This window comes from Lissotriton vulgaris, chromosome 1_1, assembly GCF_964263255.1.
Source record: "Lissotriton vulgaris chromosome 1_1, aLisVul1.2, whole genome shotgun sequence".
Taxonomy (NCBI): domain Eukaryota; kingdom Metazoa; phylum Chordata; class Amphibia; order Caudata; family Salamandridae; genus Lissotriton; species Lissotriton vulgaris.
In genome coordinates this window covers 1,937,889,107-1,937,913,977 of record NC_141685.1, presented here as the reverse complement: position 1 = coordinate 1,937,913,977, position 24,871 = coordinate 1,937,889,107, and positions in this window count along the sequence as shown.

Genomic DNA, 24,871 nt, shown 5'->3' with positions numbered 1-24,871 from the left:
TACATGTGTAATTGTCTTACTACTTACATTCATACCTAGGTGTGTTCCCTGCTGGTACTCGCCTCCCCTCCTCTGGTCATACTGTGGGTTATCCTCTGGTTCATATCCTCCCACTGCACCCTCAGGGTTCTCGGAGTTCTCTGCCTGCCTCTCCCTCTCCCCTGACCTCTCTCTAAAAAAGGCGGGTAATCATTAGTTTAAAAATGGGGCGGGCCCATCGGAGGGTACATCGGGGGCAGGCCCGGACTGGCCGTAGCAGGCACCGGGCAATCCCCTGGTGCGCCCCACGGGTGGGGGCCAGTTTTGGGCCCCTGGGGGCCGATTTTGTTACAGTGCCGTTTTTGCAAAAACGGCCCTGTAACAAAATCGGCTAAAAACCGGCCCTGGCAGAGAGCTCGGCGGCACCCCCAACCCCGGGGAGGTGTGGGGGGGGGCGGCCCAGCACTTTGCCAGGGCGGGTTTTGGTTCCCAGTCCAGCCCTGATCGGGGGCCACCCATATCCAGTATGGGGGGTTTGCTGGTAAGGGCGCATGAAGCCTCTTGTCCATCCTCTTCCTCTATACCTGGGTCGATAGTCCCCATCGCTACTCTGACTCCCTGAGCTAGAAGTGTCTGTGTTCTGGTGTGTAGATTTTTTCTGTGTATTCTGTTGCTGGCGTTATTTTGCCTTTATATATTCATCACTAATGTAAGGATAGGCCTTCTCCTTGGAAAAACATTTCAAATCTTTTTGTCGTTTTTGTATTTTGGAGCTCACCAAATATTCTTTGTATTCGTTTACAACTTTATTGGTTTCCTCCAATTTCTTTTTGAAGAACGAAATTTTTATCTATGTTTTCAAATGGTCTTCACTGGTTTGGATTGTAATCAACAACTCATCAGAGATTTTTTTTAGCAGTGTCTATAATTAAAATGAGCCAATCTATCGAGCATCTCCAAGCAATCAAAGACCATTTTTTTCTAAAAGTAGCATCTTCTAAAAAGATTAAGGGTTCATTGACCACTAGGAGTCCTCCTGGGGCTGTATTAGTTCTCAAATACTCAGTGAGAATGGCTCCATGTTTCTGTGCAACTTACACCCTGTAACTCCTTATTTTTACACACTGCCAAAAGTGCAATAAGCAACACGGCCGCCCCCAGGCCGCCCAATCGTTTCGGGGATCAATTCCATCTTGGAACCATTGTCCAAGTTTTGTGAAAGTTACCTACGCCCTATTGTACAAAGGAAGCCGACATATTTGAAGGATACGCGGCAAGTATTAAAACTTATCAAAGTTCTAGAATTTGATGTGAACAGTGACTATATGATCGGGCTCGACATAGAGTCATTGTACACAAACATACCACAAAGGGAGACCTTAAGGGTGATTGAGAACATTTTATTCTCGGAGGAATAGAATTTGCAGACCCCCGCACTTTTATTCTATGCCTGTTGGAATTGGCATTGACAAGGAATTTTTTCAAATTTGAAAATAAATTCTATTTACAAACCCATGGAACCTCCATGGGCAGTTCTTGTGACCCAAGCGTGGTCTTTACATTTCACAATTTGAAGAAGACACCATCTTTACGCCAGCCAACCCTTTTTGTTACCATATTAGGGTTTGGTGGCGGTATATAGATGATGTGTTTATGATTTGGAGAGGGAGTAGAGTATCAGCGGAAACCTTCCTGACTTGGCTCAATGAGAGGAATCCGTTTCTTTTCTTTACAGGCACGGTGACGAATTACTCTTTGCCATTCTTGGATTTAAATATTAAAGCAGAGGGAGAAGCACTTGTTAGCAATGTCTATCATAAACCTACAGGCAGAAATAATCTGCTATCATTCAAGAGTTTCCACCCCCGTTCTTTGAGAGAGAACCTGCCCTATGGGCAATTTCTGTGCATGCTCAGGAATTGCTCAACCGTAACAGACTACAAAAAAGAAGCGGATATTTTGAGCAAAAAACTGAGTGAAAGACATTATCCGGACCATGTCCTCAAAAAAGCTCGCAAGAGAGCAAGAAACTGTAACAGGGAGACACTGTTGGAAACACAGCAGAGAGAAATGGTAGAAAGCAGTATCTGTGTAACGACATTTAACACAGCTTCAAGTCAGATAAAAAGATTGTACAAAAAAACTGGAAAATCAAAAATGTGAATGGACTAGAGCAATCAATGCCCCTGTTCTCTTTCAAAACAAGCGCTAGCATTAAAGACATGATTGTTCACACACACCCTAGAACAGTGAGGAACAACTGTAATACTCTGGGTGAAAATTCCACTCTAATGCCGGTCATGGGTCACTATTCCTGTGGATCCTGTAGAGCGTGTCCCTTATCCTTGAATGGAAAATCTGTAGATGTTGGTCTCAGCAGTCCGTGGGAACTGAGAAAACATACCACATGCAACACGGAGAATGTAATTTATCTGTTGAAATGTCCGTGCAACTTGCAGTACGTGGGCATGACGACCCGGAAAATTAAGACCCGCATCTTAGAACACATGAGTACTATAAGGTGTGGTAAAAACAATATGAAGTTAACATCGCATTTCCAGGCACACAGACATAACGAATCAGACCTGAGATGGACAGTGCTGGACAAGCCATTTATTCCACCCAACATTGACAATGTGGCAGAGTTCCTCCTAATCAGGAAACAACGCTGGTTGGAGAGGGTAAAGAGCAGCACCCTAGGTCTTAATGATTGTATCCCCTGGTTTCAGATAAATGCCATTATGAGAAGATAAAACATCTGAAGCGTTAGGAACTGAAGGACACTTTCTATTGCCTGCAAAGAGAAGCTGAAGGGAATAGAGTAGTGTGGGGTACCTTTTGTTAACACCAACATGTTCCCACTGTGACAACTGGGTGTATCAATAAAGTTTTTACTAAAAACTGACAATCTGATGACTAGTAGATTCAAGTTCTGTAGAGATATCCCATGGCGTGCATTTAATCCGATAGAGTGGGGTGAACATCTACTCTTATTAACATTAAGGAAGAATAGCTGGAGCCTGGAATAATAGAATTACTATTTTGTATTAGTATGGTTAAGCTCTACTACGAGAATTTCTCTATGGTAATGTCATAACAATCCATAATGGAAACGGGATAAAATTAAGTCCCTGAGTGACCCCCGTTTTCAGATTTGTATAGGAACCAGACCTCGAAATACGGTTTCTAAACATTCCAATATGGCGGGGAATATGTGAAGAGCAGTAGTCCTATTACTGTGTTTATGATCTCCAGAGAGACTCGAGAGGGGAGGTCATGTGACACGGAAGCAGGTCCTAGATAATGGCGTCCCCGCACCGTTCAGTTCATTGGCGGAGGACAACTGGTGGGGGCAGAACTCCTGGTGCTGCTCGTGATTACTAAGTACCGAGGGCAGAATAGGGGAATTATCGAATACCGGAGTGGAGTGCATGTAGATTTGCAGCTTGATAATAAGTAATACTACCGGGAAAGTTACATTTTGCGTGCGTGGTCTATAGTATGTGGTCTTGTGGAGAATTCTAACTACACAAGAGGCACAGGGGGCCATCTTTGTACACACTAGGAATACAGGCCCATAGGAAGAGAGAAAAATGGCTCATAAAATATATGCGTGTGTCGGTGCCTATTTATATAAAATATTTCGTTTTCCTCGAGCCTACAAGTGAGCAAGGAACAACGAGGAGGAATATCTCCCGTAACAAGATAGGAGCTTATTCCATGGTTGTAGTGTTTCCATAAGAATTTAGAACAAAGTACAATGGACAAATAGAAAATAGATGGTAACACTAGTTCTGGTGTGAAATAGCAAGCATCTTTATATGTTATGAAATGGAATGAGTTAATTTGTCTCCTCCACAGTGTGACGGCGAGAGCACGTCCCCACAAAGTCCCGGGTTCAGAGAATTTCATATGAACTTGTGTAAGTACATATGGAAAATTTTGGACAATATGTGAGATTTTGGTGCTAATTAGAACGTGAGAGTGTGGCGCTCTCCAGAAAACAGGACAAATGGCCACATGATCGTCTAAGTGTGGGCATTTTTTAATATGGCTGTTTTTAATTGTTGTTTGAAATAGGGAGATGCTATACACATGTGTGAAACTGCTACGAAAAGAAAAGATACACAGAGAGGGTTAACTTGTTTACAACTATGTTCCCTGCTTCTTATGTGTGTTCTATTTACATATTTTCTCTTTTATAGGAAGTCGTTCCCTCAAAGAAATCCTGGACAGACCCCTGTGTAAAAAAAATTACCAACAGATCATAAGGTAATATAAACCCAACTAGGGTAAGGATTACAACGAAGGGACCAACACCCTGATGAAAGCCAGTGCCACCCATGTGGGGGCTTAGAGTTGGCAGAAACATGTTGGTATCTGCAGTGGGGATATAGGGACCGTCACTTTCCCTTTATACCCGTTTCCTTAGAGATTTTAATCCTTCCAGGGGCCCACAGCCAGAATAAAAATATATATGTTGACCCTTATGTTGTTTTAAACTTAAAAATATTGCACTATATTGGTCCTGTGACAGAGGGGATGCCAAAAATCCCGCCCTCTGGCCTTGTTGTTTGTCTAGTACGTCACGTTATTTTTTCGTGTTGTATGTGTTTTACCACACTTTCTTACTTCCTTTTAATCTCACCACTTTTCTTCATCTACAAAAAAAATGTTACGCTCCATCCAGTGTGTTGGTCTGAATCTGGCTGTATGATGTGGCCCAATGATGAAGCATGACACTGCAAAGTGTGTGAGGGCAGTACTAAGACATGTGTTGTCTCCCCCTAAGGTGTTATAAGATCAAATAAACACTGTACTTAATTGGGTTTGGATGTGATGTTATATGGACTCCTTTTTTTTCTTAGAACTAGGACTAATTGTTTGTCCTATGTATTAGCAATTCTCTGTTTTGTGAGTTTAAATTGATAACAAGGGAATCAGAGAAGTCTTAGATCCCTTGTCTCTCCAGGTGTGTTTTTGATTTTCAAAGTTCCCACTTTTACCAGTTTTACTTTGCTCTTTTTCAGTGTCCAAACTGGTATTTGGTACTTCCAGATGTTGACTTACAGGTCGATCTTCAAGATCTGGAATTTCAATTATCTCATTCTCTGTTTCAGATGCTGAATTTGTGTCTGATATCTCCGGATGTCAACTTACAGGTCGAGCTTCCGGATCTGGAGTTTGGTCTGTTTCCCCCTCAGTGTCTGAACTAGTATTTGCCTCTTCCAGGTGTTGATTTTCAGGTTCTTGTACTCGAATGGTGTGGCTCGCATTAACCCACCTTTTTACACCTGCACACGTCACTGAGGTGGTGCTGACCAGAATTACCTGCCACAGTTCATCCCAGCGAGGAACTAGACAGTTTCTCCTTCTGTACACATTTATTTGAACCCAGTCTCCAGGACTCAGGTCATGAGCTGGATTCTTTTCCTTAGTATTCGCATCAATTCCAACCTGGTGAAACACAGAAGTCACCACGTCAGACAAACCCTTGTAGTAATTCAGTATGATATCATCATTTATAGTTAGCAGTTTGTCGGCAGGTACAAATGCTTGTCTCATTACTCGTCCCATCAGTATCTCATGAAGACTCAAACCTGTTTTTTTGTCTGGTATGCTTCTTAAGGTCATTAGAACAAGTGGCAATGCATCAGGCCATTTTAGTCCTGTGGCCAAACACATTTTTCCCAGACTGGTTTTGATTGTTCCATTTACTTGTTCGACTACCCCAGAAGCCTCTGGTCTGTAAGCACAATGCAATTTCTGACGAATGTCCAGTGCTTCACATATCAATTGTATAAGTTCATTTTGGAAGTGACTTCCTTTGTCTGTTTCGATTGTCACTGGAAAACCAAACCTAGGAATGACTTACCTTAATAGGAGCTTTGCTACAGTAACTCCATCGTTGGATAGGCCTCTACCCATCGTGAAAACAAGCAAATGATCACAAGCACATATCTCAAACGATTATTACATGGTGGCATCTCAATAAAATCTAACTGCATTATTGTGAAAGGACCTCCCTCCATTCCTATGGTTCCCAGACTTACAAGAGTTTTTTGTCCTGGATTCAATTGTTAAAATACTTAACATCTTTGACACAAGCTTTCGGCAATCATTCGAAACTTCGGGTTATACCAAGTCTGTTTAAAAAGTCTGATCCTTGTATCCCTACTAATGTGTGCTTAACCATGGTACATTCGGGCCATGTTGGAAATCATGCTATCAGGCATAACTGGTCTTTCATCCCAGTATACCTAAATTTCGTCTTCCTCTCTTTATCTACAACCTGCTTTTATCCATGTATCTTTTTCCCCATTACTTGCCTCTTCTTGTGGCTGTTTCACTTCCTGCCAGTTCTCAGTTAGTAAGCATCAAAGGACTTGAAACATGTTATTTTTCTCTTCCACGATTTATAGATTATGAGTTCTTTGCACAATATTGGGCTATTGCGTCTGCAAACCTGTTACCTTCGGTGACATAGTCATCTCCATTTTTGTGAGCAGCACACTTCACAACAGCAATTCTTTTTGGCAGCTGTATCGCCTCAAGCAACATTCTCACAAATTCACCATTTCTAATGGGTGATCCCCCAGAAGTCATATGTACTCTTTGAGACCACAGTTGTCCATAATCATGGACAACTCTGAATCCGTATTGACTGTCAGTCACTACAGTAATTACGACATCTTTTCCCAATTTGCATGCTCTAATCAAAGCAATCAGCTCAACTACTTGGGCGGAATGTATTCCTTTCAAACAAGATGCTTCCATGACATCTGCCACTGTACATACCGGCATATGCAGCACTCAAAACACCTTTATCTGTTATCAGACATGAATCATCTACAAACAACACATAGTCTGATTCTTCCAAAGGTTCATCCTTAATGTCAGGTCTTGGTTTTGTACAATACTCAAGCACATCCAAACATTTATGATCAACGTCTTTTTTTACCTCCACATCTAATGTATCATAAAACAAAGTGGAAGGGTTCACATTTACACATCTGGCAACTGTTACATTGTCTGCACCCAGAATCACTTTTTCATATCTGGTCAAACAACTGTTTTTCATATACTGTGTCTTGGACCTAATGAGGAGGATCTCAACTGAATGTGGCTCATACATTCTTACTGGGTACCCCATCACTATACCTTCATTCAGTTTCAAACTCACACTTGTAGCAGCAACTGTTTTCAGACATCCAGGCAACGCTCTGGCTACTGGATTCAAAACAGCTGAAAAATATGCAATCGGTCTTCTCATTCTTCCATGAGTCTGAATCAGAACTGATAATGCACACCCATCTCTTTCACTGCAATACAATTCAAATTCTTTTTCGTAATCAGGCATGCCCAAAGCTGGTGCTTCACACAAACTAGTTTTCAATTGCTCAAATGCTTCCATCTTCTTTTCAATCAGCACTATAGGGTTTTTTACATATCCTTTTGTTAAGCGCTGTAAGGGTTTTACAATTAATGAGAATCCACTTATCCACTGTCGGCATTAAGCAACCATTCCCAGAAACATTATCACTTGCTTCTATGTCTTTGGGGGGTTCATTCCTCTGATAATCTTGATTCTTTCTGAGGTCACTTTTCTTGTCCCTTTTCCAATCTTATGACCTAGATATTGTACTTCTTGTTGACAGAACTGTAATTTTGATGAAGACACTTAATGTCCTCCTTCTGCCAAAGGATTCAGTAATGCAATAGTGTCAGAAATGCAAGCTTCTTTGGTTCTTGATGCCACTAATAGATCATCAATATATTGAACCAAAACAGGATTTTGAGACATTTTTAGATTTTCCAAATATTTCTCCATTATCTGATTAAAAATGGAAGGACTTTCAGTATACCCTTGAGGAATTCGGCACCATGCCAAAATACACTCGCCAAACCTGAACACAAAAATTTGCTGGCTTTCAGGATGTAATGGAACTGTAAAGAATGCATTACACAAATCAATGACTGTGTACCATTCGGCATCATGTGGAATTTGATATAATATCACAGTCAGATTTGGTACTATAGGACAACATGGGACACAATTTTATTCACCTTCCTTAAATCCTGTACTATCTTAAAAGTTCCATTTGGCTTTTTCAGTTCCATTATTGGTGAATTACATGAGCTACTCATTATTTCTTTCAGGATTCCTTGCTCAATCATTTTATGAATTACTGGGGTTACTCCTTCAATTATTTCTGGCGTTAATTTATACTGTTGGGTATTTGGGTAAATAGCTCCTTCTTTTACAGTAATTTTTACAGGACTCATTCCTTTCATTAGACCCATCTCTTCTCCGGTAAAATCCCACACTTCTTCTTTGATTGTTTCTTTTAAATCAATTGGAATCTTCTCCTTGCCAAACACAGGAAACGTTTCACTCTTCTCTGAATCTATTATTGACATTGTCATTTTATACAGAATATCATCATCTGCTGTCTGAAAAGCAATGCCATCTGGTGAACAGTAAATGGCACAGTTCATTTTGCAAAGTATGTCACGTCCATGCAAATTAACAGGACTGCTGTCACATACTACAAAGCGATGCATTTCTTTAAAATTTCCAATTTCCACCTCCACAGGTTGTGTAAGAGGGGTTTTGATCTGTCTGTTCATCGCACCTACAACTTGGATATGCTCACCTGAGAGAGGAAGGTTTTGGATTTCTACTGATCTAACTGTAGAATGGGTAGCACCTGTGTCCATTAGGAAAGTAATATTTACACCATTCTCTTTTCCATTCATACAAGGACCAAACTGATCTACCTCCAGAGTTGCGTCAAGCACGCTCTCCACTTCCTCTCCTCGGCACCGTCAATAACTCTCATCGGACTCACTTCCATCCGATCTCAACCAAAACTGCGGAATAGCAGCTGCACGCGACAATCGTTTTACCTGCTCTCCTCCATAGAATCCTGTCTCTGCACTGTATTTCTGAAGATTAACACTCTGTGGGAGAGGTGGTAATGGCATCTGACTCTATTGAGTCCTATCTTGCCGCAATTATGACATAACCATTTATTTTTAGCTTCATCTATATTCATTTGTCCTTTCCCTTTATTCATATTACCTTTCAATTTTGCTTGACTCACTTCATCATTTTCACTATTTAATTACGCTTCCTGTTGTTCTGCAACTTTCACTTGTGCCCACATAGCCTTTTCTTTAAGTTTTCGCTGTCTAGTGACGATTTCATCACTACAATACTTTGCGTATCTCAATACATCGTCCACTGAACAGGACTGCCAACACATCATGTGAGTGCCCCGGCCGCCATTGATTTGCGGCCTCGCCAACGCGGTGCACCTTGCAGTGGCTGAGGCTGGCTGTCCCCGTCCTGGTGCCCTCCCCGCCTCGGCCGGTCAGCTCTTTCTGTGCCTGATGGCGGGGGAGACAGAGTTGCAACCCCGGGAGCCCGAACACACAGTGCTGCCCGCCTCCACGTGGGGGAAGTGCGGCCTAGCCTCGAAGCTGGGCCTTGCCGCGCAACGGTCTTGAGTGTGCTCCAGCGCGACTAGGAAGCGGTGAAGCTCCATAGAAACGCCGGGGCGCTTGCTGGGTGCACGTGGCCCCACCGGGGGAGGGCCCTGCAAAGAGGCGATCCAGGGGAAGCAGGTGCCCTCCCTCCAGCACTACATCTTCACTTGAGGCCTTCCCGTGGGGGCCTGGATGTCGTGCTGGGCCGCATGGTGGAAGCAGCTGTCCCCACACTTTGCTGAGGCCCTGCTATCCTCATTGGTGAGCAGCAGCCATCTTAGTCGGAGGGCCGCATTTGACGGCCCGAGCGGCTGCCCTTACGGATTTCCCCCCGCCAGGTCCGGGTTGAGTGCTGTGCGGACGCCGGTCGTTACGAGGCGCGCAGATCCCTGACCTGGTGGGTGTGGTGGGGAACCCCTCTCAGCGCCTGCCACACGAGGACGCCGATGCGGCACACTGCTGCTTGGGGCAGCGACAGCATTATCAGCTGCATCCTGAGGCGGGGGTGAGGAGTCCTGAGCTTACCCCCTGTTGACATGGAGACTTTTAAGAGGAGTACCCCTAAGCCGGGGTTGAATGCTGCGGGCGGCCGGCCCTAGGTGTTCGTGGGGGCCGTGTCGCACAGGTCTGCGGCTCGGGTGGGTCGCTCAGAGTGGCACTTAGCCAGTGGTGTTGCAGCGTGCCTGAGAGCTTTGCCCTTATACCAGCCTTACTAGCGGCACCCGGCAGGTGTCCCCCTGCTTTGGGCTCTCCGGCACCGCGACATTGCCTGCGGCCTAGCTATCTACAGCAGTGGGCCACCCGGGGACGGTGCGCTTGACCGGGGACCCGCCATAGCCACGCATCGTGGACAGCGACACCATGTCATCTAGTCTTGAGCCAAAGGTCTTGGGCTAGCCTCTGATGCTCTACTGGTTGTCTCCTCGCTTGCCTCGGAGGTGTAGCTGTAGTGGGAGTGCTGGATCGGTGGATGCCCCGTGGAAGCCCTGGTGCCAGTTCGAGATCCCGGCCTGTATGCCCCGGTCTCCCGAGTCCGACAGGAGTATGTCCAAGGCCCGGAGCGTGAAGGTGAAGCCCCTGAAGGACATCTTTAGCCGCACCCAATCCAACACTGACTTGGCGACAGCGGGCTCTGAAATGGCGACCCCCAAATCCTCTGTGGTGGCAACAGATGAACCTATCACTAAGGCCTTCCTGGAATCCCTTTTCCACACCATGCGGGAGGACATCCAGTCAGTGAAAATCGAACTCGCCTCGGAGCTTAAGGAGGTGCGCCGGGATGTGGATGCCATTGGTGACTGGGTTGCCACGCTTGAGGACAATAGCGACACCACGGTGGCGGACCTGTCCACTCTTCAGCAGGATGTCATTCGACTGCGGGACCAGAACGTGGATATGCAGCTTCATTTGGAGGACGTCGAAAATTGGTCCGGGCGGCATAATATCCTCATCCGGGGGGTGAAGCTCACAGATAACGTCAGGGACCTATTCACCTTTGCCACTGGCTTATTTCCGCACATCCTGGGGGAATCCCACACGGCGAAAATCGTTTTGGATAGGGCGCACAGGGTGGGCCCGGGTGGGCCCTCCCAGGTGGGCCCTCCCCGGGGCCCCCAGGCTCCACCTGCAGATATATTGGTTTGCGTGCAAGACTTTAAAACAAAGAAACTCCTTCTTTTGAAGGCGAGAACCATGCACCCAATCTCCTTTCAGGGCCACGCACCGGTCTTGTATCAGGACTTAGCACTCATTACGTTACAGGGGCATAAGCAGTTTCGGCCGGTGACTGACTGTCTGAGGAAGCAGGGGATCACATACTCCTGGGGGCACCCCTTTCGTATTATCTTCCGGCTTCCTGACAAGATCCACCGGCTTTGCTCACTGGATGACGCTTGTCGCCTTTGGACCAGACTCCCCCGGAAGCGGCAGAGGCAACAGAGGACACGAGCGAGACGCCCACAACTTCTCCTTCGGGACGGCAGTGACAAACTAGGAGATGGCGTCACCGGAAACCACCTGCTTCTGAGATCGCGCAGGGACGGCAGGAAGCGCTGGCGCGACCGCCACTGTAGCACTTGCGGATGGGGCTACGAAAGACTCTTGAGACCCGATGGAGTGGCATCTCTGCCGCCTTGTGGCAGTGTCCTGACGGGGCTGGGCGTGCGGGAGTGGTGGGGGGGGGGAATTTTTGTTTCCTTTCTTGGTTGTTTCTGAACTGACCATGTTCCCTACTTGGACACACTTACTGGACGCCCTTGGGCGACAGACATTCCTCTTGATTTCTTGTTGGGTGTGGGCTGGTGGGGTTAGGGAGGGGGGAGGGGGTCTGTCGGGCTGGGTCCTGGGACAGCTGTTCTCTATGACACTGAGACATGGACTCCTGGCTTTGTCGTTTGGGGGGGTGGGGTTCCTTTTTTGGATTTCTTCTGTGGGGTTTTTTGGGGTTGGGTTCCTCTGTCCACACTTTTTATTTTTGTTAGCACACACCACATTTAGCAGCTGTCTGTCCTTCCCCTTTCTGGAATTTGGCCTACAGATAGCGCTCCACGCTACGGGCCGGTTGTTGGAGTGTAGATGACTCACTCGCGGCTCAAGATTCTATCCCTTAATGTTGAATAACCCTGTCAAAAGGCGAGCTGTGCTGTCTCTTTTGGAGCATTCTGCAGCAGATATCTGCCTTCTCCAAGAGACTCACTTGCTACCTAAAGACCAGCACCGGTTGAAGTCCTGTGCCTTTCCTACTCAGCTATTCTCCTCCTTCTCCAAGAAAACTGCAGGGGTGGCGATATTGGTGTCTAAATCATTCCGGGTTAGGGTGCTTCAGCGGGAGGCGGAGATAAGGGGGCGCTTGCTAGCATATCGGTTCCTAGTGGCGGGCCAAGATCGGGTGGTGGGCTCTGTATATGTTCCCAATGAGGGGCAGGAGGACTTTCTCTATAGAGCGCTATCGGTGGCCAGGGCCAACACTGAGCGGCACTTACTTTTTGGGGGGTGACCATAACCTAGTTTTCCACAACTCGACTGATCACTCCTGCCAAAGATCGGGCCAGGTGGGAGCTATTTCTAAGTCTGGCCTAGCACACCTCCGGGACTTAGGCCTCATTGACCTGTGGAGAAACCTACACCCACACAGCAAAGCCTACACTTACTATTCAGGAGCCCACAAAACTTATGCCAGGCTGGACTACTTCCTTTGCTCCTCCTTATTGGTGACGCTAGCGATGGACTCAGACATCATGCCCACATCGTTATCAGACCACTCCCCAGTGGTGGCTATCTTTTCGCTTCCCGCTGCACTGGCCCCGCAGCGACACTGCCGCCTTCGGGAATCCCTCCTGCATCTTCCGTCGATGGTAGACCGGATAAAGTCGGCCATCACACAATTCTTAGCTCATATTGCCAACACCGAGACCTCTCTGGCAACGCAGTGGTCCACCCTTAAGGCAGGGTGAATTTATCTTCATCTCCGCTGCCAATAATAAAGAACGAGCGCTTAAACGGGCGGAGATTTTGCAACGGTTAACCGAGTTGGAGCAAATGCACCAGCCACTAGGGCCAGGCGGGCGTGGCGCCAACTGTGCATAGAGCGGAAACGGTTGGCCGCTCTAGACCAGGACAAGGCAGAATATGCGGCTCTTCGCCTCCGTCACGCCTACTATTCCGGAGGGTATAGATGCGGTCGACTGTTAGCGAAAAAGCTGCGTGAGCAACGCCAGAGACAGAGACAAGGGGTGCAAGCCATTCATACTGCCTGGGCCGACTTGGTGTCGGATGATGTGGCCATAGCGGAGGCCTTCCGAACCTTCTACGAGTCCCTTTACGCCGGCGACTCGCTTGACCCGCGTTCTAGCCAGGTATACCTAGAGGGCGCGCACCTTCCCTCCTTGAACCCAGCACAGGCGGCGCTCCTGGACAGGGAAATCGGACTGGAGGAGATTGTAGCGGCTATTTCGTGCCTTAAACTGGGGAAATCCCCCGGCCCGGATGGGTACTCAGCAGCCTTTTACAAAACTTTTTGCTGTCAGGTGACACCCCTTCTGTGGGATCTTTTTAATTCTTTCGCCCAACCTGAGGCGATCCCTGAGGAAATGCTGGAGGCTTCGATTACCATCATCCCGAAACCCGGGAAGGAAGCAACCCGCTGCAGTTCGTATCGACCAATCTCGCTTTTCAGTATTGATTTCAAACTGTACATGAGCATTTTAGCGGGACGGCTGGCGCCCTATATGACACAACTGGTGGAACCGGACCAGGCCGGCTTCATCCCACAGCGCCAAACCAGCGATAACACCAAGCGGGTCCTGCACCTCATTGAAGCTGGGTCGCAAACATGACGGGATTGCGTGCTACTCGCAATCAACGCCAAAAAGGCCTTCGATAGGGTTCACTGGCCCTATCTTGAGCAGGTCTTACATCTCTTTGGCCTAGGAAGGTTCTTTGCTCCCGAATCTTAAACTGCTACCGGTCGCCTAATGCCACAGTACGAGTCAATGGCCACACCTCCACCCGCCTCCCGATCTGTAGAGGGACCAGACAGGGTTGCCCCCTTTCCCCTATCTTATTCACTCTTTATATGGAGCCATTAGCTCAGACGATTCAGCACCGCTCTCTTATTGCGGGAATTACATTTGGGGGAGATGTTCATAAGATTAGTCTATACGCTGACAATATTTTACTCTCCCTCACCGACCCTGTCCAATCTGTTCGAGCTCTTTAGATTGAACTGCACAGTTTTGCACTGGCCTCCGGGTTTAAGATCAACACAGATAAATCGATTGCCCTTAATATCTCCCTGTCGGATGCGACCCTCACCTCCATTCAGGAGGAGCATTCTGTGCAGGGGTCTAACACCACGGTCCCCTATCTGGGTGGCCTTCTGGGCCCCACCTTCCCAGCCATCATTGACGCGAATTACGCCAAGCTTCGTACACAACTCCGTGGGGAACTCCGGAGATGGAAGCACCACTCCCTTTCCTGGCTGGGGATGATCGCGGCCACCAAAATGTCACTTCTTCCCCAGATACTATATCTGTTTCAGACCCTCCCCTTGCGCCCTCCGGCAGGCTGGATACGTAGTCTGAATTGGCACGTTTTATTTGGCAGGGCTGCAGACCACGTTTTAAGCAGACTATTGCCGTTCTCCCGCCCGAATATGGTGGGTTAGGGGTGCCTGACTTGCAACTCTAATTCTACGCGGCCCAGCTCCGTGGCCTGATGGAGTGGCATCAGTTAGAGTCTGGTAAACACTGGCTCTTTTAAGACCAGGCAGTTGCTGGCATGCCCTTAAAAGGGATTCCCCTCCTCCCGAAGCACCACCGGCCACCTAATCTATATGCGTCCCTCATCACCAGCACAGTCATGGAGGCCTGGGACCGGGTCGCCACCAAGCACGAGTTGACGTCCTTTCCTTCTCCCTTGACCCCACTGTTTGCTAACCCTGATTCCACCCCGGGTTTGGATTCTAGAGTGTTCGCGGCCTGGAGGCGTTCCCCTTGCAGATCCTTAGGGCATCTTTTTAATTTGGATGGTATTCTCTCGTTCCAAGAAATGAGAGATGACTATGGCATTCCGGAAGGGGATAGGCTACCCTATATGCAGGAGCGCCACTGGGCTCTTCACCCACAGGCACAACGCCATCTCACCCCTTACGAGAAGTGGCTGGTCACACACACTTCTGACAAGGAATTTCCTGAGCTCACAGGGGAGTTTCGAGAATTGAGCTGTCCCCAATATTTGCGCCTTCTGCGTTTGGCCGATACTTCAATCCCTGAGCAGAGTGGGCCCACACGCTTGCGGAAGGCCAAAACCTGATAAACTTTTTTGCCACTTCTTCCCCGTTTTTCTCCTTTTGATTTGTGGACAGAGGGTTCTTTTCTGGTGTTATATATGGATCTATACTGTTGACCAGCTCCCAGCAATTACTTGGTAAGATTGTCTTTGCCGACTTGGGAGTCTGTATCGCACTGTCTAGAAGGAGCGTGAGGTCCTGTTTCCTCTGTTATGTCTGAAATACTAATAAAGAGATTTAAACCATAAAATATCCTCCAGCACCTTGTCATATTTCGTCATCATGAATGATGCTGGGGTTTTCGGTGGAGGAAGTACTTTTCCCTCTCTGATTTCCTTGTCCTTCTTAAATAGATTCTTAATTTTCTTGAACCATGAATGTTTCTCCCTGTCATGCTCATAGTAAGAATCCATTTTTCACAGTTTTCCCTTTCAAAACAATCGTACGCTCCTTTTCAGCCTGTTCTGATATTTTGTCCTATCACAGCGCGATTCACAGTAACGCACCAATCAGAATTGCAAACGTCACAGTCACGTGGACCTATCCCAGGGCGACTCTTGCTGATGTCAGCTCTACTCCTGCTGACCCCTCCTTTACAACATTTATCAGCATTTAATTTATATATAATTTTATACACCTTAAATTGGTTAGTTACGACACAAAAACATTTTCATTGGCTATTCACTAAAACCAAAGTGATAGTTTGTCCAAACTCATAAGTTTTCCATATTTCCAGTAGGCAGGGCCTACCTCTTCCCTACCACCGAATTTCGTTTCGCCGATAAAGTAGCACTTCCCTCTACCTTACCCTTCTATCATGCAGAAGGCAAACCTGTTTCTCTGTGGATAAAACACATGTACAGACTAAATCTCCTGAGAATTAAGGCAAGAGTTTCACAAGAATACCTAATGCTATTCATTCTCCGTGACTCACACATGAATTCCCTAACATAACACCTTCCTGTGTTATCAACTTTAAAACTAGACAATGCACTATTCCATGTAACTACCTTGTTACACGTTTTCCCTTGCCTGCATACAGGGCAACCAACTTCCTACTTCCCGGAAGCTTCAAAAATTCTGACTACACATAACGTAATACAAACTCAACATAAAGTGTTAGACATAAACCTTTGAATATAGGAGTTTTATATACACTAAGCGAATCAAAATAACCATTACTAATCATCAAACTAACTTATAGTTACCAGACCTCTGCCACCAAGAAATTTGATCCAGCACGGTTCTCCAACAACCCTCAAATCTCATCCCACTTAACCCAGGAGCAACTTATTTTACTCATCGGTGGGGCCCATAGCACCGCGAGTCACACATCCACAAATCACACTACTCTTGAAACAGTGGAAAAGAAGGCAAGCTGCTGGATAGCGGGGTACCTCATTAACCTATACTCTAATTTTTATACATTATATACATGTATGTATATATATCACATTTTCTCAGCAGACATAATGAAATAGACATCCGCTATTTGGTCGATGGGCCAACTGGTAGAAGTCAGTTGATGGCGATTAAGACCAGCTCAATCACTATTTTCCCATTATTTTATTGCTTAATTGTCATGATTTTAATTCTAAATAACAACAGACTTGAGTTTATATTTTTACAGAAGTTTATCTGAATTCATTAGGAAAGGAAAATAGTATTTTCTCTAGACAAACGCAAATTTTAAGCATTTATTAAATACACTCAAGAAATGAAAAATTAGAAAGCATATTACCAAACTGCCATAGGAAAATGACAGAACTGCATAGAATAAGTTCCCAAGCTGACTGTCTTTCTGTCCTCCTCGATGTCTCCCTCCCGACATAGAACTTCGCATTCGATTTCTTTGCCCCATCAAAATATAAAGTCCAAAAATAATTCAAAGTCTTTTGCACCATAAAATTGTTCAGACCGACAGAATGTCGTGGTGCGAAATAAAATCCATGGAACCAACCTTTCACCTCTTACACACAAGCTCTTTTATACCCTTTTTACTAACTATCTAACCCAAAATTGAAACTCTCAGGGTCCGCACTCATTTCTCATTGGTCCATTAGAGGGGTGGTGATGACCACCTCATGTCCTCCTTTTCCAAACCAGTTCTCAATTTTTGCCCTGTCATTCCCAATGCTTTCTCATGATTTAATTGTCCACTTTGCAATTTTCGTTCAGTCCTTGTATCTTTTATTCATAATAAGGTTACAGCGTTTTCCAACTTTTCGCAGGCTTTTAAATGCAAGCATCCTTTGGCATATCTCCCGGTCATAGGCCAAGCCGACCATGACATCTCTCACTCCGAGCACAGGCCAATCACTCATTTCTAGCATACTCCGCGCATGCATGGGGGCCATCTTTCCCCAGAGTTGATTTCATTGTTTTGTTTAAACAGCCATTTTCAAACTAGGCCGCACAGGCCTCAATAGTAACTAATATGAAAACAAACACAACAGACGTTAGATATAGAATTTTAACCCTTCTGTTTACCTCTCACCATTCTAATTTTCCCTGTTAGTAGTTACCTAGCAAAGTCACATGAATATGCGTCATTTACTTACCATCTGCATTCTTCTTGCCACAAAACTTCTAATATAAGCACAAATACACAGATTTTATTTGATTATATCTACAATATCACAGCTGTATACTAATGTGACTTTACAAGGGGTACACAAAAAAGTTTGTCTTTCCCCTGCTCCATCAACTGCGCTAACAATCAGCGTAAACCGCGCTACCTAATGTGTAGCGTAACCTAGCATAGCACGGCAGAGTTTTTTGGTCACTTCACAAAGTTCCCCGCTCTGCGAACTCCACCCAGGCCTACTCAAGGGAGCACATGGGTAAAGTGGGCTGACACATTGCTCTAAGCAGTATGCTATGGTTGGCAGTTCTAGGTGTCCTAATTGTGTTAATAAATTACTTGTTTGTATATGTAAGCTTGTTGATGGTACTCAGAATTTCTTTTTGTTTCCTAACGAAACCCATCTGTGTATCAGTGTCCCAATAGACAACTTAATTGGTATGATACTGAGCCTTTGGGCACGGACTGATTGGAAGGAAATGGGCAATCACAAACTAGGGGATTCCTAGATCAGAGCTTAATTTCTAAGCATATAATTTTAAAGGCCAAAACGTTTTAGGATTCAACTGGAGGTACTGCAAATACGGGGTTGGCGGAAACCAAAAGTGTCTAGTTGGAACTCTACCTCATGCTCTTTCACTACCTTCCACTTCTTGTCTATTTTCTCAGTTTCTCAATTTATATCTTCCCTTTCTTTCTTTGCCATTGTTTTCTTATCGTTCTCCTCTTCTCTTTTCAGTTTTTTCTATTCTTTATCCTGATATGGGACTAATTCTGAAGAAGAAAAAAGAGTCCCAGTTCTGTATCCATTATGTCCTCACCAGCCATGCTTCCTTTAGGAAAGAGTAAAAGACAATGTTAAATTTGGGGGTCTCTAGTTAGCAGAGGTAGGTACCTTTGACTAAATAGGGACACTTGCATCTAGTCAGGGTAAGGGGGTACATTCCTAAAATACCCCCTGCTCACCCCCTTGGTAGTTTGGCATGAGCGGGCAGGCTTATCTCAGAGGCAGTGTGTGTAAAGCATTTGTGAACACATACAGTAACCCAGTGACAACAATACAGATAGACACCACACAGATTGTATATTAAAAAAAAAATATATACAGACTTATCACAAGACCATAAACGACAAACATCCCAAATACTGAATCAAAAATAATGTTCTTTGTAGGAATATTTGAAAATCAAAGTTCGTACAAATCGGTAGCTTCGTCCGGCTACCACGATGTTAAAAACAACAGAGTCTAGGAATTCCAGTTGCCCGCTTCATTACGGGTCAGCACCAGCGTGAACAGACTGGGTAACAGTACCTTTACTCATTGCGGCGGGCATGGGCGTACAAGCCGGATGTGGCTACCGTTGCGGTTGCGTTGCAAGATAGAAGTGGTGCAGGGCGCAGTGTCTTCTCGATGCGGTGCAGGCAAAGGTCTGGTAATATTTTCAGTGCAGACAACGGTGAGGGTACAAGATCAGCACAAACACAAACTAAATTTCAGAACACATTAATAGAAAAAAGTATATATTAGTCTTCCAAAGTCAGCTCAACACCTCATCTGGATCCACAGGTGAAATCCAGCCAAGACAATAGGGTATGTACAGAAGATTGAGGGAGCGACTAATTCACGCAAAATCAAATGGCTCACAAAAGTGAATTCCAGAATGTTCATTTATTTGATGATTTTCAACAGAGATGGTGTTGTTCAAAGCAGTAGCAATTCTTCAATGTTTCAAAAACGTAACACATACAGCCGACGCGTTTCGTCCACAGATAGACATCAGCAGGGCTGTAAACGCCAAAACATAAGAGAATATCACATTAATGAATGAATATTTTAAATATGTCAAGTTTACAAGTTTCAAAAAGTAAAATACAACAGAAACAGCTAATACGACACCTGACAATATAACAATCTATTTAAGAGTAAATGGACAAATCATTTATAACAGGTTTCTCTACAACCACCAGAACTCCTGAAAAAGAAATGTGTTCAAAGTAAAAGATAGTCCTCCCTACCTCCTGTAAATGTATATCTTATTTGATGACACGATCTTGTCCTAGTACTTGATTGGTCCTACTGTGATATACCTGATTGAAAAGATGTTAAGGGTAAAATGTAACATACACATAATGTTTAAATCCATACAACTTATAGGACACCAGATATTGAGATATTAATATATACAAAGATTCATGTCTAGTGAATCCTAAAGATATACAAATATATATCCAGCCATGATGTTTCAACATATATGCTGCACAGTGACACATCATCAGAAAATCATTACTCCTAAACAGAGTGAGAAAATGTCTCCAAAAAAATAAAAATAATTCTGTTTTCAAAAGAAGTGTCTCACCTGATATTAACTCAAAATAAGTGTCTTTGCCTGAGCTCCCCTTTATTTATTTATTTATTTTACACATTTGTAGAGCGCTCTGTTACCCGGAGGTGTCCTGGCGCTGAAAGGATAGGCTGGTGTGAAGGAGCGTGCTTATAGAGTAAAGAGCCATGTTTTAAGTCCTCTTCGGAAGACCATCAGGTCCTGAGTTTGTCTGAGCACCAGAGGGAGTTTATTCCAGGCCTCTGCCGCTCCAAGGGAAAAACTCCTACCACCCCAGCGAGCTTTTTTAGTTCTGGGGACTGTAACCAGGGCCAGTTGTCCTGACCTCAGAGTTCTTGCTGGTTTATGCCAGCGGAAAAGAGATTTCAGGTGCCTGGGACCTGTATCGTGGAGGGCCTTGAAAACCATGCATACCGCCTTGAAAGTGATTCTTTTACGGATGGGTAGCCAGTGTAATTTTACCAGATCTTGGGATACCGAGGAAAATTTGGGTGTGTCAGTGATTAGGCGGGCGGCTGCATTTTGCAGTAGTTGGAGTTTGTTAAGTACGCTCTGCTGGGCGTTTAGCATCAGACTGTTGCAATAGTCTAGGCGTGAAAGCACTAGACCTGTGACAATGGTTTTCCTATGTTTCTTCTCCAAATATGGTAGAATTTTTCTTATGGTTTTAAGTGTAAAGTGGAGAGAGGAAGAGAGGGCATTCACCTGGGATTTGAAAGTCAGGGTGGAGTCCACCAGAATCCCGAGATTCTTCACTTTATCCACCGGCTCTGGGAGAGGTCCCATTTCGTCTGGCCACCATCTCGGGGACCAGAAGTTATCTTTGGCACCAAAGAGCAGAACCTCGGTCTTTGAGGAGTTTAGCTTAAGGCAGCTTTGAGCCATCCAACGGCCTACTTTAGACATGCAGTTTCTAAATCTGTCTGCGGTGTTTTCAGTGTTGCCGGGAAGAAGGGACACCACAATCTGTGTGTCATCGGCGTATGCCGTGAGTTGAAAGCCGAACGATCGAATTACCGGGGCGAGGGTAGAGACATACACATTGAAAAGGGTTGGGCTTAAAGAGGACCCCTGGGGGACACCACAGGGAAGTACAAAAGGGCGTGATTCGTAGCTGCCCAGTGCCACTGTCTGGGATCTATCAGCTAGGAAGGCTTGAAGGATTTTTAGAGCCTTTCCCTGAATTCCACAGGCCCTCAACCGGTCCACCAATAGTTTATGGTGGACCGTATCGAAGGCCGCAGAAAGGTCCAGTAGAATCAGGGCCGCTCTGCCCCCTGCATCCATCACCAGCCTGATATCTTCCATGGATTTAATCAGGGCGGATTCCGTACTGTGCTCCTCTCAAAATCCGTGCTGGGAGGAATCAAGTACATCTGCTGATTTTAAGAAGGAACTAAGTTGTGTGTTCAGGTAACCTTCTATTATTTTGGCCGGGAGGGGGAGTCTGGCAATTGGGCGATAATTGTTAATCTCAGTGATGTCTAGATTGGTTTTTTTTAGCAAGGGTAGGATGGAGGCTTGCTTCCATCTTAAGGGGTATTCACCTATCTCCAGCATCTGGTTAAGGAGAGGAGTGAGGCCCCTGGCAATTGCATCTAAACATTTCTAATGTAGACTCAGCCTTTAATCTTGAAATCACTGTGCAGATCTAAGAAAGAATGTGACTGGTGTTAAGGCTTATCCACAAAAAACCCCCAAAACATTGTATATAGGAGGAGGGATAAACACAAATTATTTTTATTAGTTAACTGGAGCTGAGACAACATAACCACCATGCCTCGCCAAAGAAATCCAATAAATCACATTAGCATGCTCGACAAGTAAGATAAAACAGATACCTGTTTTTCATAAGGTGAGGTGCCGACGAGAATAGTCATGGTGTCTTCTTGGTAGTGGATGCGCTGTATTTCTTGGCTATATGCTTAAATAATGAAGTTATCTAAGTCTCGCCCTTTATATATTTGTTTCTTCTTAACAGAATTTGCTCTGAATATTCATTGGTTTCAATTAGAATACGCGCTGAATGCCGTCTTTCTCTAGGTGAGGACATGAAACAGTTTAGGCTTTATTGTTATGATTCATGTGAAATTAATGGCTTTTAATGACATGTTTCACATCCGATTTTTTGAACTACAAGATTAAGATTGGGTAAGAGAATATTAGCAGGGAGGTATCTGTTTTTATCTTACTTGTCGAGCATGCTAATGTGATTTATTGGATTTCTTTGGCGAGGCATGGTGGTTATGTTGTCTCAGCTCCAATTAACTAATAAAAATAATTTGTGTTTATCCCTCCTCATATATACAATGTTTTTTTTTTTTTTGTGGATAAGCCTTAACACCAGACACATTCTTTCTTATATCTACACAGTGATTTCAAGAATAAAGGCTGAGTCTACATTAGAAATGTTTAAAGGGGAGCTCAGGCAAAGACACTTATTTTGAGTTAATATCAGGTGAGACACTTCTTTTGAAAACAGAATTATTTTTATTTTTTTTGGAGAGATTTTCTCACTCTGTTTAGGAGTAATGATTTTCTGATGATGTGTCACTGTGCAGCATATATGTTGAAACATCATGGCTGGATATATATTTGTATATCTTTAGGATTCACTAGACATGAATCTTTGTATATATTAATATCTCAATATCTGGTGTCCTATAAGTTGTATGGATTTAAACCTTATGTGTATGTTAAATTTTACCCTTAACATCTTTTCAATCAGGTATATCACAGTAGGACCAATCAAGTACTAGGACAAGATCGCGTCATTAAATAAGATATACATTTACAGGAGGTAGGGAGGACTATCTTTTACTTTGAACACCTATTTCTTTTTCAGGAGTTCTGGTGGTTGTAGAGAAACCTGTTATAAGTGATTTGTCCATTTACTCTTAAATAGATTGTTATATAGGCAGGTGTCGTATTAGCTGTTTCTGTTGTATTTTACTTTTTGAAAATTGTAAATTTGACATATTTAAAATATTCATTCATTAAAGTGATATTCTCTTATGTTTTGGCGTTTACAGCCCTGATGATGTCCATCTGTGGACGAAACGCGTCGGCTGTATGTGTTACGTTTTTGAAATATTGAAGAATTGCTACTGCTTTGAACAACACCATCTCTGTTGAAAATCATCAAATAAATGAACATTCTGGAATTCACTTTTGTGAGCCATTTGATTTTGCGTGAATTAGTCGCTCCCTCAATCTTCTGTACAAAGGCCTGGTAATATCGTCGGGATGGCGTCGGTGAGACCAAGGCATGCGGGGCAGGGCGAGATGGTGCCTGATGCAGTGCTGGCAGGTTGCGTTGCAGCGACAGAGCCGGTTGGCGGGAGCTGGCGTCGGTCGGCCCAGATGCGGAGTGGAACGAGGCAGTGCGTTATGAAACTTACGAGCAGGGCACCAGCCACGATGTGGTCTCGGGAATCAAAGTCAGCAGCAGCAACAGCGTCGGTCTGTCCAGTTCGGTTCGGTGAAGCAAGGCGGTGCGAAGTGCTGTGCCCACAGGTCACGGTGCAAGCAGTCGCTCAGTGGCGTCAGACATCGTCGTCAGTGAGACCGGGGTTGCGGTGCGAGATGCGGACGGTGCTTTTGGGCGGTTCCATTGGAACACAGAGCCGGTCGTCGGAGTCGGTTGCAGCTCCTTTCCTCTGTGGCTACTGGAACAGCGTTTCCAGAAGCGGTACCCAGAGGTTGGTGAAGTCTAATAGCCCTGAGACTTCGGTCAGGAGACAAGCTCTCTCTCAAGCCCTTGGAGATCCTTTACAAGTTGATGAAAGTAACACAAAGTTCCTTTCTCTTTTCTTTGGCAGTCAGGCAACCACTGCAGTCCAATCCCTCAAGCTTAGGGATAGTCTCCTCCTCAGTTTCTCTGGTTCCTCTACTCAGCAAAGGATCATCTTGTTTCCCAAAAGTGATCTAAAGTTCTTGGGTCTGGGTTCTAATATTAATACTAGCAAATGCTTTGTCCTCTGAAGGCAGAGGGTCCCGTACCCAGTCCAAACCAGTTCTGTGCAGTCCTGGAGCACTTTGTTGACAAGACTCCTTCTTTCCTTTGACAGTGTGGGCCGGGACATCAGACGCACCACAGGGGGTGGAGCCAGCATTGTGGAAGGCAGGCACAGCCCTATCCAGGTCCCAAGTGCAACTCCTCCCACCCATCTACTTGCAGATAGTTGTATTCAGCCCTGTGCTGACTCACCCTGTCTCCTGGAATCCTTCAGCCCCTGTCACTCAATTCCAGACAAGGAATTCACAACCTAGCAGAGGCAGGCTTGGATAGTTAGGCAAGACAATACCTACTTTCTAAAAGTGGTATTTTCAAACACAGAATGTTAAAACCAACTTCACTAAAAGATGTATTTTATCATTCTGACTTCATGGATAATAAACTCAAATTTCTACCTAGTTCCCTGAGTCAGTTAGGATTATAAGGTGTTATAGTCAAGCTGCCAGGTCTGGCCTACAGGGAACAGGTAGCCTTGCAATAGTCAAAAACGAAAATGGCTGTAATTCACTATTAGGACATGCTACTGTCAGAACCCCAAATCTGACAACTTACATTGCCTCAATATCAGCAGGGAAGTCATCAACCTTTCAGCGCAAGGACAACCCAGTTTGCAACAATTGGAAGTTGCGTGTTCGATCGCGGAATTCCAAGATGGCCGCCAGACCCGA